Source organism: Bos grunniens, chromosome 14, assembly GCF_055505025.1.
Source record: "Bos grunniens cultivar Pamir isolate PY7600 chromosome 14, Bosgru_T2T1.0, whole genome shotgun sequence".
Classification (NCBI taxonomy): Eukaryota; Metazoa; Chordata; class Mammalia; order Artiodactyla; family Bovidae; genus Bos; species Bos grunniens.
The window spans coordinates 36,011,315-36,028,052 of NC_141178.1; the positions used below are offsets into that span (position 1 = coordinate 36,011,315).

At 42.5% G+C, this 16,738-nt stretch overlaps 1 protein-coding gene across 8 annotated transcripts in view; it reads right to left on the bottom strand.

Annotated features, from left to right (window-relative positions):
• Positions 1–16,738, bottom strand: part of EXT1 (exostosin glycosyltransferase 1) — a 314,140-nt gene that overhangs the window by 150,466 nt on the left and 146,936 nt on the right. For 3 of the 8 annotated variants that reach the window (XM_086336350.1, XM_086336348.1, XM_086336352.1), the window contains exon 2: positions 11,179–11,234. The exons of the other annotated variants lie outside the window; for them this stretch is intronic. The gene's annotated coding sequence lies outside the window, so the exon portion shown is untranslated. The remainder of the gene's footprint in view (positions 1–11,178; positions 11,235–16,738) is intronic. 8 annotated transcript variants of the gene reach the window in all.

Below are 16,738 nucleotides of genomic sequence, written 5' to 3' on the forward strand. Positions count from 1 at the left end.
ACACACATATCTTATACACACACACACATATATATATATATATGACTGACACACATATCAAGGTAGAAAAATCTGAACATAGTTTAGCTATTTCATACATAAGTTTAATACCACAGAAAGTCCCCAATAATATAAAACAAACTAGGTTATATGGTAAAGATTTCAACCAAGTAAGAAAGAATTATTTTACTAATTAAGACTTTTGGGGGATGTTTAGCAGAAGAAAAGAAAAGGTAGTAACAGTCACTTACTCTTGAGGGTCTGCTAATCTGAGAAACTGTGCTAAGCACTTTATTTAAAATGCTTCTGTTAAGCCCAACCAACATCAATCCCAATGGGAGATAAAATTATATCCACGTGGTAAGACAAGGTAACTGGGGTTCAGAGAGGGGAGACCGGATGCTATCTAAGTGTCTTTCTAAAAACTACCAAGGAAAACTGTAACAGGCTCGCCATGCACTCTACATGCCCTTAGAGAGGCCACAGAGCTTCCAACCAGCAGGTCACTCACACCCCTGGTTCTAAACTTGCTGGTTGTAAGGGTCAAATGGGGATTTACAATGAGGACTCTGTTCAGGGTTCAGTACACTTTAATTACATCAGATAATACCTGCTGTTCCCATTTTTTCCTGGAAATGGGGGTAGGAGTCCACTTCCTGTTTATTTAAGCTCCTGTCACAATAAGCCTTCACTTTGTCAAAATATCACAACAGTGAAATGGAAGTGGTCACAACAGGAGCCAAACTGCCTGGAGCCAGTAGCATGGCCGTCTGAGCTGTCCCTTTGAAGCTCACATCAGCCTGACCCGATAGAAGCAGGCAGGAACACACAGGAGTGAGAGACGGAAGGAGAAGACAGACACACCAAAGGCAAACAAAGCAAAACCCATATACCGGAGCATTACGTGGATGGCCTACGAATTGTGCTCACAGATAATCCACAAATTCACCTGGATTGTTTTAGCAGAAACCACCCCAGAGCATAATCAGCCTTTTCTCATATGTTAAGATAGGATTTTACTGGCTAATAGTCAATTCACTGGACAAGACTCTGACGCAGAGAAAGATTGAGGGCATGAGGAGAAGGGGACGGCAGAGGACAAGATGGTTGGATGGCATCACTAACTCAATGGACATGAGTTTGAGCAATCTCCGGGAGATGGTGAAGCCCAGTGTGCTGTAGCCCATGGGGTCACAAATAGTCGGACACAACTGAGTGAACACCGACAACAAAACTATCCATGGAGAAACAAAAATGAAACATTAAAAAACATGGGTTTCTTTACTTTTAAACTAAGGGGACAGTTGTATTGTGGGGGAGATGACTCATTGGAAAAGACCCTGATGCTGGGAAGGATTGAAGGCAGGAGGAGAAGGGGAAAACAGAGGAAAAGACGGTTGGATGGCATCACTGACTCAATGGACATGGCTTTGAGCAAGCTCCGGGAGATGGTGAAGGATAGGGAAACCTGGTATGCTGCAGTCCATGGGTTCGCAAAGAGTCAGACATGACTGAGCACCTGAATAACAACAACAACAAATTAAAGATCAATTAAATCAACATCAGAAATAATGGTACCAATATACATAAGAAGATGGGTCCTAGTTTAAAAAAAAAATCTAATCTTATTTGAGATCATTTCCTTATGGAAACCTTTCCTGAGTGTTAAGCAGTCCCTCTGTAAAGACATAAAGCTGAAGAAGATGTAACATTTTAGAGTATCATTGATGACTGATCAATCTTCTTTAAGGGAAGAACCAAAATGCCCCAGCAACCCAGAGTCCATGGGAATGGAAATCTTTCTGAATGATTTGCAAGTTTCCCTCCTTACACAGGGCTTCCCCAGTGGCTCAGATGGTAAAGAATCTGCCTACAATGCAGGAAACCTGGGTTTGATCCCTAGGTAGGGAAAATCCCCTGGAGGAGAGCATGGCAACCCACTCCAGAATTCTTGCCTGGAGAATTCCATGGACAGAGAAGCCTAGTGGGCTACAGTCCATGGACTCATAAAAGAGTCAGACATAACTGAGCAACTAACACACTCCTTACACAGCACCCCCATGCTACTCTTCCATGTGTTACACAAAGCCCAGTTATAATGTTCAGTGTCTGTAGGCAAACTGATAGCAATGCTGTGGGCCTCTGGTTTTTGTGTTTTTCTCAAAGGAAATTTCATCCTTTCTTATTCAGTAACCTAGCACCTACTGTGACATGTACATTGGATTGATGCTTTTATTCTTTCGTTCATTCATTCACAGGCACTGCTGCTGCTGCTAAGTCGCTTCAGTCGTGTCTGACTCTGTGTGATCCCATAGGCAGCCACCAGGCTCCCCCATGCCTGGGATTCTCCAGGCAAGAACACTGGAGTGGGTTGCCATTTCCTTCTCCAATACACGAAAGTGAAAAGTGAAAGTGAAGTCGCTCAGTCGTTTCAGACTCCCAGCGACCCCATGGACTGCAGCCCACTAGGCTCCTCCATCCGTGGGATTTTCCAGGCAAAGTACTGGAGTGGGGTGCCATCGCCATGGAGAAGAATGAATGGGCCAGGACTCTGCCCTCATAAGGGACACCTACTGCCCATGAGAAAAAGACATGTAGCAAAACCCAGTGGAATTATGACTGTAAAAGACGTATGTGCAAATGGCTGCACACAGGCCATTCTGCCTACTCCTGATTTCTCCAATTTATGCTCTTTATGTAGACCACTTCCTCTGTGACAGCACACTGAGTAGATGACTTGGGTCTACACAAGAGATCTCCCAATTACAATCCAGGGCCTGTGCTGGGACGGCCTGCAAGCTAAGAATAATTTTTACATATTTTAATGGTTGGGGGGCGGGAATCAAAGAAGAATATATGAAATTAAAATTTGAGTGTTCATAAATAATTTTGGGGAACATAGCCACACTTCTTCTTTTAAGTATTATTTGTGGCTACTTTCCTGCTACAAGGGCAGAACTGAATAGTTATGATGGAGACCATATGGACCACAAGACCATTTGTCACATGGCTTCTTAAAGAAAAAAGCTTGCTGACCCCTGATCTAGATGGTTTGGATCTCATCTAAGATAAAAGTAAACTGAATCAACATCATAAATTATTAGTTTAATTATTAGAATTCATAAAAATGGGGGAGGCTTTCGTGGTGGCTCAGACAGTAAAGAATCTGCCTGCAATGTGGGAGACCTGGGTTCGATCCCTCCATTGGGAAGATCCCCTGCAGAAGGGCATGGCAACTCACTCCAGTATTCTTGCCTGGAGAATCCCCATGGACAGAGGAGCCTGGTACAGCCCATGGGTCGCAAAGTGTCAGACACAACTAAGCGACCAAGCACACACAAAAATGGGATTCCTAATGGCTTCTGATGAAGCGTATTTGGTGATCATCCTAGAACAAATATCCCCCATAAGTCAATCGTAAATAATCTTTAAGAAAAAAATGCCCATTATCACACATTTTCATGAAGTAGCAGTTGCATTAGTTATATACATTATAAAGCATGAGATACCAACATGTTATTTGAATACAAAATTAGTGTCATATTGTCTTTACAATGTAGTTGGTTCACACCTTCAACACCTACTCAGCAAACATTTACAAAGTAAATACTTCATTCCAGATACTCCGCTAAAGAGCAGGAATAGAGGATGAGCTTGACAGAGTTCCTTAAAGGAATTTATAATTTATCGGGAAAACAAAAATCAACACTCAAAAACAAGTAGGCAAGAAGCACTCTACAATAAAATCTTAGAATCTTTACCCCTCATTTCAATTCTGCATTGGCTGAAATGAGGTAAGCCACCAAAGATGGATTTGTGTGCACCAAAGAGGTTCATCAATTTTACAGTAATATAAAGGTTATCTATTGGCTGATGTATTACAAGCCATATTTAGTAAATGAATGAATAATGCAGTTAGAAAACCAGAGATGTAATCGCTTTTAATTCTGGCAAGGATGTGTGTATTTTAATTAATCTGCCTCTCTTCTTGTCATTCACTTTCCCCACTGTGTCCCAAATAACAACTCCCTCCTGTTTGCCAGGACCTCCGAGGATCTGTAAGACTATGATCTTATTTTGAGTCCTAACCCAGCTGGCCCCACAGCTGTCACTTCATCCAGCAATATAAATACATGTATCACTGTTTTAATCCATCCTCATAAAACTATGTAGCTAGCAAAATGGGGCCTGGGACCCAGATTACGGGGAGAAATGATCATTCTGCTCCCATTATTCTGCGAAAGGTGTTTTCCAGTGCTGTAAATCCCAAAAAAGCTTACAGCCTAATCAATGACGTGCATTCTCAGGGGCCTGCTCTCTCTAGCTCCTCCCAGATGGAATCTATCCGGTGGCCCATACGTCTGCTGACATGGATCCTGAAAGCCCCAAATGTTCAGGTTCAATGTGACAAGTGACCAGACCCAAACAAAGCTGACAAAGGATGCCTCTGCTTCCAGTTCGGACTGTAGTTTGTTATGCAGCCATATAATGGGTCATTCCCTGCACTTTTTTATCACTGGTTTTAAATTTAACACGTATTACACCACCAATGGACTGTAATGCTTGCATTACTGTAATAATCACAGCTACCACATATTGAATATTCATTATGTGAGTGGACCTCTCTTAGGTGCTTTAGAGCAAGAGTCCCTGGCCTTCAGGTTGTGGACTGGTATTGCCAGTCAGGTTAGAAATAAAGCACATAATAAATACATGTGCTTGAATCATCCTGAAACCATCACCCACCACCACCCTGCACCAGTCCATGGAAAAACTGTCTTCTACGAAATCTGTCTCTGATGCCAAAAAACAATGGGGACTGTTGTTTTAGAGAATTAACTCATGTGATTCTCACAACACTGTGTTTAGTCGCTCAGTCACCTTGGCCTCTCTGTAACCCCTTGGACTGTAGCCCCGCTCCATCCCCAGACTCCTCTGCCCATGGAATTTTTCTGGCAAGAACACTGGAGTGGCTTGCCATGCCCTCCTGCAGGGGAGGTGGACATAAACCCAGGGACTGAATCTGTGTCTCCTGTGTCTCCTGCATTGCAGGTGGATTCCTCACCTGCTGAGCCATGGGGGAAGCTCTGAATTCTCACGATAATTCCATTAAGTACTACTTCTCCTCATTTCTCAACAGAGGCAACTGAGGCTGAGGCCAGCTTCCTCCCTGTCCCCCCAACCTCTATTGCTGGTCTCCATCCGCCTTCTTAGCAGACTCCTCACTGTGTGTTTACTCTCTTCCCCAGGCCATCTGCTCCAGGGGGAGACTAGCCCCACTCCAGCTCCCATTCCCCTCAGAGTTCGGCTCCCAGCTGGGTTAGCCATCATGGTGTTTTGTCTCTGCCCTCCCTCCAGTGTGGGAAGCTGAGACAGAGTCCATTAAGGGGATCCAGGGACATTCTTGCTCCTTAGAGGCGACCCAAGGAGGAAACTTCCAGAAGTTGTCTTGTCCTGATGTAATGAGACTCAACTTGTGACCAACACAGCTGTGCAGAGACAGGAGCGTGGAAGGGCATAAAGCACCTACAATCCTATGTGTCTGAGTCAAGAATGAACCCAGTCAAAAACCCCCATCACTGTACTCCTTGTTAGAGAGGGTAACAGCCATCTTTGCTAGCGATACAGACAAGAATAGACCACCAGGTCAAACCCAAGCCTGAATCTGAAGCCTTACTTTAAACCCCACCACAGAGCTCATCGAGGTTATATTAATAATTCAATACTTCATCACCATTCTGCCAACTCCCTGCATCTGGGAATCATGGAAAGAAATGTACTGCCAACAGCATACTGCTGCCCAAACCAGCCTCCCCTAGAACCACAACCCAACCGGAGGGTACCCCGGACACGGCCAGTCTGCTTACTATATATAATCAATAGTACTCAGAGAAGACAGAATCCGAAAATAACAGCCACAAAAGCAACGAATTCAAAAGTACATCATAGTAATGTTAAAATAGCTGTTGTTTATACAGATCATCTAAACTCCCTGCATCTCTTTTAAGTGTGGTTATTAATAAATAATGATGCTACAGAAAAAGGTCCCAAAATGACAAGCATGGATTTTTTAAAATAGCAAAACAGAGAGTAAAAATAGTACTTCCTTACTACTGTTCATAGACCCCAACTATAATCCCATAACCAGGCAGGAAGGACTGCAAGGAAGTATTTTAACACAGAGAAAAGAGCTAGCTTTGATTTCTCACCTTAAGATTCTAATGTGAGAGGCAATGGCATTCCAAGCTAGGTTTCCCTACCAATGGGCATCAATATACATATGTACAGCAGAAGAGAAGAGAGAAAGGGGAGGATCAGGGTAGAAACACACTGAAGAGTAGACCCCTGGTACAGGCCTTCCCAGTGGGCACCACCGGCTGAGAACTGGAAACTGGTCACCAAATTCAAACCTACAACAAGGGCAATTTACAAAGGAAGTGGCAAGTTTGAAATACCCAGTTTCACTTTTCCTGGCTCTAACAACACAATCATAATTTGCTTTTTAACTTGAACCACCTGACAAGTTCTGGAAAAGTGGTTCTCCCTGCTTTGTGTCTCGGCGACAACACTATGTTAGCAGTCAAAAGAGTTATACTCCAACCAAGGTGAAGAGTCTTAGAAGCTCAGAGTGCAGCAAAGAGACGAGCAGAAGATGCGAAGTGTGCGTGCTTTAAGAGTAGTCTGCATCAGCTCATTACTGCTGATGTTTTCTGAAGACTGCTAAGAAGCCAGGATAAAAGCAGAGGAATTGGTTAAATCCATCACTTGTGAAAAGTTGCAAACCCTTCAACCAGCAACATAGTGCCACTAAATTAAATTGACGCCAGGGGCTCTGATAAACAACCAGTAATTCCTTCAGTGTCAATGAGTTTGTGCTGCCCTCTGCCCAGAACAGAAAGGCTGCGATTCCTCAGCTGCAGATCCTTCGCTGGGGGATCCTTAAATGGGAGACAGACCTTGAACCCTGAAATAGGAAATGAGGAGCCCCTGGGACAAGCTTGGTCTTGCCCTGCAGAAGTCACTTCCACTCACTTGACCCATGTTTCCGCCCCCAGAAGATGAGAGATCCAGCATACTTCTACCAATTGGTGACTCTGGTACGGACTACTACCAAAGTCGTGGAATGAATAATCCAGAATCATACTGAAACAAGTTCTTAATAAGCCCCACACAATGTTTTAATTAGGACTCCATCTTACTACAAAATTGCACCCTGTTGTTCAGTTGCTAAGGTGTGTCCAACTCTGCGATCCCACTGAGTTGCAGCACACGAGGCTTCCTTGTCCTTCACCATCTCCCAGAGCTTGCTCAAACTCACTGAGTCGGCGATGCCATCCAACCAGTGCATCCTCTCTCACTCCCTCTCTTCCTGCTCTCAATCTTTCCCAGCATCAGTGTCTTTTCCCATGAGTCAGCTTCTCGCATGAGGTGGCCAAAGTATTGGAACTTCAGATTCAGCATCAATACTTCCAATTAATATTCAGGGTTGATTTCCTTTAGGATTGACTGGTTTGATCTCCTTCCTGTTAAAGAGATTCTCAAGAGTCTTCTCCAGCACCACAGTTCTAAAGCATCAATTCTTTGGCGCTCAGCCTTCTTTATGGTCCAACTCTTGCCTGCACAGTCCCAGCCTTATCCGAAAAAGACTGGGGATTTGACCAAGACAGGTGTGTGCATCTGTGTTTAGAGGTGAGGCGTGGGGTGTTAGAAATGCATTTTCCTCAAAGTTCCCTAGGGTAAATCTTTAAGACAGCAAAATCCTGTCTTGCTTATATACTTAAGAGACATTTTAATGGCATAGTACTGAATTTCAAGAAATTCGAGAGTATTTGCACTACTTTTTAAATTTTTAATGGAGGTTATGGGGTGGAGGGAGTTTAAAAAGTTCATTCTTTTCCTTTTCCTTTGTTCATTCTTTAAAGAAGATAAAGATACTCATTTCCAGCTCAACGTTGAAAGCATATCTGTGCAGTTCAAGATACTTAACTATGTTTCTGTTGAAATAGACTTTCTTAGAATAATGCCTGTAGATACTGAAACGATCTTATCTTAACCGACTATTACCACCAGCTCATTCTAAAAATAAGAGGACTAGTAAATGTGGAACTCAGTGGTTATTTTGAAGAAGGGAGAAGGGAGAAGCTTCTAATTCCTTTAACAAAACCAACCTCTACCCCCAAGATTTCCTGGTAACAAGTCTTAACAGATGCATTTTATTTTCAAAGGTTTAGAGACTTACTGAAATGGGGACTAAGTTAAAGCAGAGGGGAAGTCCCCCAAGTCTTCTCTCAAGTGAAAAGTTCTTTGTAAGCAATACCCTGACTCATAGGAAAGCATCCAGCTTCGCAAGTGCACAAAAGAAGGACTGGAGGAGAGCGAGCAGCAGGGGTGTGTGACAGGGTTCAGGATATGAGATCCAGAGAGATGTCATCACAGTTCTATACACGACCCTAAACCTCCTACAAAGAACTTGACTTCCCAAAAGAACCAAGCCTGCTTTGGAGTGTGTGTTTTTCACTTGTGAAAGTCTCTCAGTCATGTCTGACTCTTTGTGACCCCATGTACTATACAGTCCATGGAATCCTCCAGGCCAGAATACTGGAGTAGGTAGCCATTCCTTTCTCCAGGGGATCTTCCCAACCCAGGGATTGAACCCAGGTCGCCCGCATTGCAGGTGGATTCTTTACCAGGTGAGCCACCAGGGAAGCCCAAGAATACTGGAGTGGGTAACCTATCCCTTCTCCAGGGGATCTTCCCAATCCAGGGATCAAACAGGGGTCTCCTGCATTGCCGGCAGATTCTTTACCAACTGAGCACTTGAATTAAAACAAACCACTGCCCAGCCTACCCCACAATTGGATAACTGAGAAACACTGACACCAAATCTACCCATAAACCAAAACAAAACTTGGTCATCAAAATAGCTTGTGAATCACATACAGACTAACCACTCATATTTCCTTCTATTTAAATCACTAATTCTAATATAATTTTTTAGACTGCTTACCTACTTTCCAAATTAAAAAAAAATAAAATAAATGAAAATTCCTGAAGAAATCAGTCCTGAATATTCATTGAAAGGACTGATGCTGAAGCTGAAACTCCAATACTTTGGCCACCTGATTCAAAGAACTGACTCATTGGAAAAGACCCTGATGGTGGGAAAGATTGAGGGCAGGAGAAGGGGATGACAAGAGGATGAGATGCTTGGATGGTATCAACGGAGAAGGGGACGACAGAGGATGAGATGGTTTGATGGCATCAACGACTCGATGGACATGAATTTGAGCACGCGCCGGGAGTTGGCGATGGACAGGGAAGCCTGGCGTGCTGCAGTCCACGGGGTCGCAAAGAGCTGGACACGACTGAGTGGATGAACTGAACTGACTGAAACTAAAAATATTAGAGCAACACAGTAATCTTCATTGGAGTTCAGAGCAAATATTCATGAGCATTTAACTATGTACCCACAGGCTCTAGTTTTAGTTCCTGCAAGTAGAACTGAACACTTTTTTAATTTGTTCAGTCAAAAGTCAGTAATTTATTGGAGTTTATTCAGTTAAAAATAGACACAAAGAGCTGTTTTTTTGTTTTTGTTTTTTTTTTTCCTAATACACCATTCATCTCCCTCCACGGGTCTTGCACTCACTACCTCTGGCTTTTCAATTAAATATCCTCATTTTAGTCCATATGGAAGTCTCTTCTCAGAAGCCACTGCGAACCAGAAGCAGGGTGAGTTTACCTAGACCCCCTGGTTCCCCCACTACTGCCTTTTATCACAGATCTAGTTCTAAGGCAGGGGCCCATCAGCCAGAGGGCCCCAGAGGAACCCTGAGGACCTCTAATGTTTGACACCTCCTTCAACTAGCACCTCCTTGCACCTAGAAAACAGGTGGTGCCTGGAGTGTGGGCATGAGAATGACTGTGGACGGGCTTGCCTAGGAAAGGCGCTCTCACTGGGGAAAGCCATCAAAGGACAGGCCACTTTTCTGGAGGAAACACAGAACTCTCATGGTACACAAGCCTGCCCAGCCCAGGCGCCTGCCTCCTTTCCTGGTCTCACCACCACCCTTCACTGCCTTGCGCATGGAGCATCTATCACTGTGCTCTGCTTTAAGCTCCCCACAAACAAAGATGTTTCATCCTTTGTGCTTTTGCTACCTTAGCATTCCTCACCAGATGTGCCCTCAAGCTATAGCCATGGGGAAGGGGGCTTATTAGGGAGGGGGCCCTACACAGGGAGAGTGCCTGCTTAGTCACTCAGTCCTGTCCAACTCTTTGCAACCCCATGGACTATAGCCTGCCAGATTCGTCTGTCCATTGGATTTCCCAAGCAAGAATAATGGAGTGGGTTGCCATATCCTACTCCAGGGGATCTTCTCGATCCAGGAATGGAACCCGGGTCTCTTGCATTACAGGAGGATTCGTTACTGTCTAAGCCACCAGGAAAGCCTCTACACAGGGAGAGGGTAATGTAACCAAGTCAGTTATCTACACCATCCTCATGTCTTCACCACTGTCATCATCACCACCTATGGATACAGATGCTACATAAACCCTTCCCACTATCTTTCTTAACCTTCCGACCACCCTTGTGACAATGATGCTTTATCTCTATTTCACAGGTGAGAACCTTAGAGGTCACAGAGAGTAAGGGAAAGAATGAGATTGAACCCTTATGTGTTCAGTTCCAGAACCCAAGCTCACAATGAATGCATCACAATGTTTCTCCATAATACAACTGTCCAAACACCCTGAGTCAGGCCCTGGAGCCCAGAGTTACAGGTGAGCAACACACAGTGAAGAAGGCTGAATGTCTAAGTTCCTACCCCACCTGTGCCCCAAGGCCTGGTTTAGTGACTTACTTTCTCTATAACCACGGTTAAGTTACTCAACATCTCAAAAGCTTCCACCTGACCGCACAGGGTTGTTAGGACCACTCCATTCGTTAGAACATCAGATTTTGCACAATGAGAATGTATAATACATGATAAAATATAAAACCCAAGCTATGGATTAATCAGCAAATTGAATAAAATGTGCATTTTTCATAGCAAAAGCTATTTTGTGCAAGTAATCTAAATGCACCCCCAACATTTTACCCCCACTCCACCTTTACTTTCTTCAAAAACTTACCAAAAGCTCCAAACCTAATGGACCTTTCCAGGTTTTACTCACCTAGACCCAACACAAATTATTCACCACCACGACCATCTCATCTTAGAGGCACTCAACTGAGAAGAGATAGAAAGGAAATGAGAGAAAAGAATGAACCTTAGGAAACAGTTTGAGGTCTTTAGTGCATCATCATGAGTACCTGGATCTGTGCAGTGAGGAACTTTCACCATGCATAATAAATGGAGAGAAATGTGAATGAAGGCAGGTGTGTAAAACTAAAATGACTTAGGCACAACTTGGTTTTGACTGAATAGACCGCCCAAGGTGGCCATCTTGGAGAAATGATATGCGCATCGTGAATGCTGTGCCCACAGAGGATGTGGAGGCGGTGAAATCTGACATTTCATTTAGATGCTGCTGTTTATGAGAGGACTGCGGAAAACTATGCGAGTGTCAGCACACTGAAGGGCTACAAGGAATTCTTGGTTTTTCAAATAATAACAAGGAAGAATTGCACAGGGGTGAAATCTGTCTGGGATATTCTATGCCCAGCCCTGATCCTGCTGATTCTAGCAGCGAGAAAACCCTGGAAGGTACAAGACGCTGCCTGACTTTTTTTAAAAAAGCAGAATCATCTCAATACCATTTTCTGTGGTATTAAAGAGACACTGGTTTATTCGTGCGAGTCGCTTTGGTCGTGTCCCACTCTTTGCAACCCTATGGACTGTAGCCCGCCAGGCTCCTCTGTCCATGGAATTCTCCAAGAATACTGGAGTGGGTTGCCATACCCTACTTCAGAGGGTCTTCCCAACTCAGGGATCGAAGCTTTGTCTCTTATGTTACCTGCATTAGCAGGCGGGTTCTTTACTGCTAGCGCCACCTGGGAAGCCCTAAAGAGACTCTTACTTTAACCAAATTTCAGGGTATTTACTTGTCCACAGCATTTCTTGATTTTGAAGCAGATGTCAAGGAAAGAGCATATGGAATTGAGGGAGGAAAAAAAAAAATCCTAGCATACAAGCCTGAGGGTAAACAGTTATCTTTGACATTAATCACTGACTTGAATATGCTTTGCAATTAAGATTTACAGTGAATTTAAGCAAACCCAGCACAGAGAAATCTGGATGTACCAAGAGAGTCATTATGAGCTGAGTCGACATTTTATGAGTCTATACCTGTGAATTCCTAAAAGCTTTTAAAATGAGTTTTTTCAAACTGGAAGCTACTTGCGAACATGCAACCTGCATGCACTTATTTTAAAAAGTCAAATATAAAGAGATTATTCAGTGACCTTCTGTTGAGAACAAGTATTGCTGCAGAAGATAAGCATGGGTCTTGTATCTGAAGGATCGCTAGATCTTTCTCAGGAGTACATCCAAGAAAAACTGCAGGTTCACTACAAGGCGTACCTGGACTAGTGCCTTTATCTGCTGGGCTAAGCTGCTGCTGCTGCTAAGTCGCTTCAGTCGTGTCTGACTCTGTGGGAGCCCATAGACGGCAGTCCACCAGGCACCGTCGTCCCTGGGATTCTCCAGGCAAGAACACTGGAGTGGGTTGCCATTTCCTTCTCCAATGCATGAAAGTGAAAAGGCAAAGTGAAGTTGCTCAGTCATATTTGACTCTTAGCGACCCCATGGACCACAGCCCACCAGGCTCCTCCGTCCATGGGATTTTCCAGGCAAGAGTACTGGAGTGGGGTGCCATTGGGCTAAGCTGCTACTTCAGCCTTAAAGGGGTCTCAGACATGGCTCTCCCAACTTTCTGTGTAAACTATAAATTTTCCACTTGGTGTCATCCATAAATGAAGGATACAAAGTCTGTCTTGGTGAGATCTCAGATATTAATTAGTAATGATCAGTGCACAGGGGAAAAACTAGCAAGGAATCATTTCCTTCTTTCTGTTGGCTCAGATCTCGTCCATATAGGCAGTGCCACAACAAAGTCCGTATTTGTCAGTTTTGGTCACTGTTTTCTCCTTCATTCTTTACCAGGTAGTCTGGTCCTGAGGATTGGCTTCCTGAATTGAAAGAACGACCACCTTCTGGTAGAAGAAGGTACTGCAAGCCACACAGTAACTATTAAGCCATTATCCATGTGGAATGCTCTTCTTTCTAGGAGTCTATGCTATGAAAAGCAGAAACTGCTTGCGTTGCTTCTGTAAATGTGGCAAATCAAATTTAGCCACTGTTAACTACTTTATTCCCAAGAGTTTGGGGTAGGTGGCTGTTTATCTCCAAATATAAATTAGTTTTATTATATGCAACCCACCTCCCCGCCTCACCCCTTGGGAGTCAGGTTCATTTCATCAAAGTCTCAATAATTTTGATGAAATGGTTATGCTGATTAAAGCTGGTGAAAGCTATTAAACATGGAATACTAATTTTAAGTACAAACCATTGTGCATTCTCAAAGAGCCTGCTTTGGGGAATTAGAGTGCTTTTTATCATTTGTTTACTTATATACTTTAAATATTTCCCCTCCATCCTTTTAATTTACATTATCTTTGAAGATAGCAATGTAAAGCAAAGATAAGCTTCTGTCTAGACAACCCTCCCAGTTGATCTGAAATCCAGAATTAGTAGAATTCCAATGAAGTGCTTATAATTCCTATCTGCTAAGTTTTTATAAGGATCCCCTGAGGTCAGCTATCACATTGGCTTCTAAAGTACTGCACGTGAAAAAGAAAATAAAAACTACCATAACTGGGAATTTATGGAGAAGGCAGAACTCTTGGTACCAAGAAAGAACTGTCCAGCGGGGGCAAGAAGGAGACGGTCAAAGCTGATTCTATAAAATGCCAATTATTAAGATTGGGAGGCTGAGTTAAATAGACCTTTGGTACGACCACAGCAAACACTGCCATGTACAATAAATTTTATATTGCTTTCCTTTCCTCTTCCCAGAAAGGTGTGTATGCATGGCAGTTTGGGGCCGGCAGTGGAAGGTGAAGGAATAGATGTTAATTCACCAAAATAAGATTTGTACAGTATTTCACCTTCTTATTTAATTCTTCTTTCCATATGCAATGACAAGAGGCTAAGGATCCCTTAAAAAATCCCAACCACCTCCATTCATGACGGGTGTGCCGTGCTGTGCTTAGTCGCTCAGTCATGTCCAACTCTTTGCGACCCCATGGACTGTAGCGCACCAGGCTCCTCTGTTCATGGAATTCTCCAGGCAAGAATACTGGAGTGGGTTGTGTAAACTTCACACAAACAGAAATCTTGGTTTTACTCGCTGGTTCACTCCAGGTGTTTAAAAGAATGTCTCCTGGCACACAGTGGACATTCAATAAGTATTTGTTGGATAAACAAATGAAGTAAAAGGAAGAGTCAGAAATAAACGATTTCACCAGAACTAACTCTCAAGAACCTTTCAAGTTAGGCTTGAGATATGGAGTGTCTGAGAGTTAACGAGACCACGGAAAGATACAACCAGCATATCATCTAGACCTTGAAAATAAAGATAAAACATGGTCCAACTGATATGTTGTTTTTCTTTGATCTTGAGTACAGAATGATTTCATAGTGGATTACAGAATGTCTGATGTCCTCGGCATCACTGAGCAGCCGGAGAATATTAAAGATCATGCAGGCTGATTGCTACTGTTCAATTAACAACTGAGAACCAAATGGTGCTGCCAATTTGAGGACTCCCTCAGCAGAAAAGCACTGCCTCCATTCTGTTCGTTAATGGATACATGAAAAACAAGGGGGGTCAGTCCAGAGACCACCAAAAATGATGCTGGCATTCAGGGGTCAGAAGTTTCCCGTTTAATAGTCTCAAGGTCTTGCAGATTGATAATCATGCAATTCAGAAGCCCACAGACAACTCTTAGAACTTGAAGGATAGTCTTCTAATTCATATGAACAAGAATCTTTTTCTTCCTCTTCCCCTCCAGTTATTCTTGCTTAAGTTACACAGAAACTGTGAAAACACTACCACACTGCCAGATATGTAACTGGCTCAATAAATATTAACCAGTGACTCGCTTGAACTTTTTCTCTAATACCCAAAAAGAAATTACGTTTTTAGAATTAAAAAAAAAAAAAAGAACTTTCTGTAACTAGTTAATTTTTAACTCTCAGCATGTGTTAACTATTCACACAGATAGATCACAAGGAGTAACTAGAAACTTTACCGATCATGAACAAAAAGGCAAAATCCAGATTTCTTATTGGAGGATTAAACAAGAAAATTATTTCTTCTTCACCAAGGATAGGTCTGTGGGCTTCCCTGGTGGCTCAGACTGTAAAATATCTGCCTGCAATGTAGGAGACCTGGTCAGGAAGATTCCCTGGAGAAGGGAATGGCAACCCACTCCAATATTCTTGCCTGGAGAATTCCATGGACAGAGTCAATGGATGGCTACAGTCCATGGGGTCACACAGAGTTGGACATGACTGAGTGACTAACACTTTTCACTTTTCAAGGACAGGTCTGTGACAAGAAAACCTTCTCAGAAATCAACTAACCAAATCACTACACACATGTCTATTTCATCATTTAATTCTCTTCAAAAGATAAAAAGTACTGATCCAATGGGTGATGCTGAAAATTCTCCGTATCAGCATTTGTCACTTCATATTACCCTCACCATCACAGTTCCACAAGCAACATCCATTTCCAACACACAGAATGAGATGTCTACCTTAGACATACTACATGTGTTCAGAATTCCAAAGTTTAAAATAACTTTCCCTTCTATTCAGACTATTTTCAATCAGCCATAGACCCAGCTGATAGGATAATAACAACATCTAATATTAATTCATCACTCCTACACAATAAACATGTCTGGTTAAGTGCTTTACTTACATTATCTCATTTAATCTTTACCACAAGGAGTGTTATATTAACAGCCTCATTTTGCTGATAAAGAAAGTGAGGGTCAGGGAGGTTACGGAATATGGCGGAGGCCATGTAACTAGTAAGCCTGGGGTTTGGGTTTCAACTTGGGAACTTGTCTGATTTCTGAAGTCAGGTTTTTGACTACTCTCATATACTGAGGCTAACATATGCCTTCCCTTCTTACATAAGATATTCTTTCCTTTATTTAATCAAATCTGAAATATAACAACTCCATTGCTATTTAAATGCAAACAAATCATTCTCAATTTGGATCAGGGGAATAACTAAAACAATAATTTTTCTTTAAGACTGAGGATAGTATCCACTGATCATGTTCATGATAAAATCTATTTTTCTTTTCCCTATCTCTTTCTCATTTTTCAATCAAATACAGTTCACTTTGTCCCCTTAAATAAGGCGTTCTACTGCTATTGGGAAACCAATTTTCTCTCAAGACTTTATTGCAATATTATCAGAAAACTGGCTACTTAAACAGCAGGTAATCTTTTATTTCATGCATAATTACCATGCACTATATTTTGATTTGATCCTAATGGCCCTAAGTACATTTTAAACAAACCCTCAACCTGCCCAAATGAAAAACATTTTGCTTCCTCTGATGCACTTGTGTGGCAATGATAATTAACACATCTTGGGAAATTCGAGCTACATCTGATTAAATCATAACACACCATAAAGGTCTTTACAAATAATCCTTTGAAGAATCCAGCTGAGAAAAATCATGAAAAGAAGAATTATGAGAAAGGAA